Genomic DNA, 2,874 nt, shown 5'->3' with positions numbered 1-2,874 from the left:
ACAGATTCTTTTTTTGAAAAATGAAAAAAAAACAACATGGGAAGAGCAAGCACTAAAGTTGGAGTCACCTGCCCTGCATGACATTGGGTGAACCACTTCTCTCTGGACCTTGGTTTCCTTATCTTAAAATAAGCAAGGATTTGGCTAGAATAGGTGATTTCTTTCTTTCTTTTTTTTTTTTCAAATCAGACCAAGGCTTTTATTTATTCATTTCTTGCATTTAAAATATTCTTCCATGACATCTTTGGCCTGAGATTCCTTACCATAGTCCTTAACAACAATGCAATTGCAGCCAACCACTTTACGGGATGTTCCCTCTCTGTCAATTTTACAGAGGCTTACCCATTCGCCCAGCTGCTTGTTGTCATTAACCTTGATCAAGTTGATTTGGTGCTCAGCACACAGGGCCTCAACCAACTTTACATACATGGTTCATCACAGTTGAAAGCAAGAACACAAAGATGGGCTTGGCATTTGTCCAAGGCTTTGGCAGCTTCACAAATTCCATGAGCTAGGCCATCATGGATGAGTTCAGTCTTCAGCACTTCTTGTAGAGTGGTGTTAATGTCCATTATACCTCTAGCAGCAATGCCTTCCTTGGCCATGGCAGTGATTCACGGGTGAAGTGAAAACACCCAGGAGCCTCCGCCTCCTACTAGACTCAGCGGCAACAGGGAAAGAGCTAGAATAGGTGATTTCTTAGGTGCATTCTTGGTTCTAAACCCAGCAATCCTATAGAATTAGCAGGAAGGACAGCTTTGTCTAAGATTACCAACCCTGGCCTGGGTCTCCAAAGCAATTGAATCAATGCAGCCAGGTGTACCTGGACTGCCTAAGGAATCTGGAAGTGGGCAGGAGGAGTAAAGAAGGCTCCCAAGGTGGGAAGGGGGCAGGATAGAGAATATGTTGGAAGGTGCACCAGAATAAGTCTATACATTCTCTAGCAGCTTCTGTCAACCCTGAGATTCTATGGCCTTAGTGTATCTTGAATTGCATTCTAGAAGGCAGAATTGGAAGGCAAGGATCAAGACAAGCAGTGACAGCCACAGTGGAGAGATGGAGACAGGAGGAGCAGGAGGGACCATAAAACTCTGAGATTCTGGGAAAGTGGGTCACATCATTGGCCATGGAAGACAGAGCCATGACCACACCCAAAGGAGAATAAGACCAGGAGAACAAGGGAGGAGGCAGACATGTGAGGAAGACTTCTCAGGATTCCCTGGTCAGTTTATAGAAGACTTATGCAGACCTAGAGGGGTAGGAGAATGGGAGGAATTTTGTAGAATCACAGACTATAAAAGACACCTCATAGATTATATGATGGGGCTTGAGTTGACTGCTTTAGAGATGAGATAGTATATGCTCCTCAGGAAACCCCTAGAACCATGAGGGGCAGATGTATCCAAACTTGCTCTGGAGAGTAAGCCAGAGAACACTCACTGCACGTACCTATGCAGAACATACCAGCTTATTAGAGTATACATGACTTTCCCAAAGTCATGAAGGTAGTAAAAAATAAAGCCAAGTTTTGAGTCAGTCTGCTCTGATGTGGTCTTTCCCTTATTATACTTTGTTACCTCTGATTTTCCCCTTTGTCCACAGCCACCACAGTGGTAAAGATACCCAATCTTCCCTTTTTCAGACTCCAGGGACCTCTCCTTGGTAGCTTGTCCTCACCAAGCAAGCCTGTCCTCCCACCCTTGATTCTGAACCTTTATTAGCTGTCTTTCTTAGTACTCAATTTAATTCAACTATCTATTAAACAGAAACTGCACTATTCTCAATGCTAAGGATACAAAAATAATTAAGCCACTCTGCCTTTAGGAAGCTTACAGTATAGAAAAGACAGAAAAAAACTGATATAAAACAAAGCAGATCAAAAGCTAAGAGTTTTGAGGAAGTAGGAATCACTTCTATCAAAAAAGATCAGGGAAGACTTCAGATTGGAAGTGTCAGGTCGCATGAGCTGGGTCTTGAAGAAAGAGAAAGATTAAAAACAAGTGGAGGGAGAGAAGATAGGCATTGGGAACAGCATTAGTGAAGGTGAAATAAACTGGGGAACAGTGAATACCTGATGGTTTGGAACTTAGGACATAGAAAACAAAGTAGTAAGCATTTGGGAATGTAGTCAGAAAATCCAGGTTCAAATCCTACATCTGATGACTATTCCCCAAATGATTTTAAGACTTTAAACTTATCCTTATTTAATATCACCTTATCAAATATCCCTCCAAAGAAGAAATTATGACAAGCATCTCCCCCATCCCCACCCCCCACACTTTGAAGACATGGGAGGTCTACCAGAGTGCTACCTTAAGCATGTTTTCAGACATTTATGATGTATTGATAAGTTTTGCTGATTTTTTCTTTTTTTCATTTTTTTCTTTAAAATATTATTTATTATATAAGATGGCAAAATCAGAAATTTTTAATGCAAAAAAAGTTATCAGTAAAAATTTACTTAAAAAATCAATTCCATCTTAGTAGATTTGTCACAGTCATTTGCTAACCTGTGTTTCTTCTGAAACCTCTGCCATCAGTGGGTAGCGATGGTGAAAACATTCCCTGTGCCCCTTTGGTCTTCAGTTTCTTGCCCAAACATCATAATTTTTAGCAACATTTTCTCAATTTCTTCTGGCAGAATTCTTTTTGACCTGTTCAATCATCTAAAGTGGATAGTTGCTGTCAACTTATCGAAAATACATATAGGAGAAGAACTGTGACTAAAGCCAGAGGAAAAGGAGGTGTTGTTGGGGAGTGGGGTATGGGGTTGCTCCCAGTTTCTGGGGGAGGGTTGTGGGGGAAGGGGAGGATGGGATGCAGGGGAGTAAGCCTCCTGCTGTTGAAGAGCTAGAGCCTGAGACTCGTAGAGCA

General features: G+C 41.6%; 1 pseudogene; it reads right to left on the bottom strand.

Moving 5' to 3' along the window:
• Positions 1-207: 207 nt before the first annotated feature.
• On the bottom strand, positions 208-605 carry LOC114043578 (annotated as a pseudogene).
• Positions 606-2,874: the final 2,269 nt, after the last annotated feature.

The sequence above is a fragment of the Vombatus ursinus genome, unplaced genomic scaffold (genome assembly GCF_900497805.2).
Source record: "Vombatus ursinus unplaced genomic scaffold, bare-nosed wombat genome assembly UNPS02014770.1, whole genome shotgun sequence".
NCBI lineage: Eukaryota > Metazoa > Chordata > Mammalia > Diprotodontia > Vombatidae > Vombatus > Vombatus ursinus.
The sequence above is the reverse complement of the archived record's forward strand: the minus strand, read 5'-3'. Positions and strand labels throughout refer to the sequence as shown.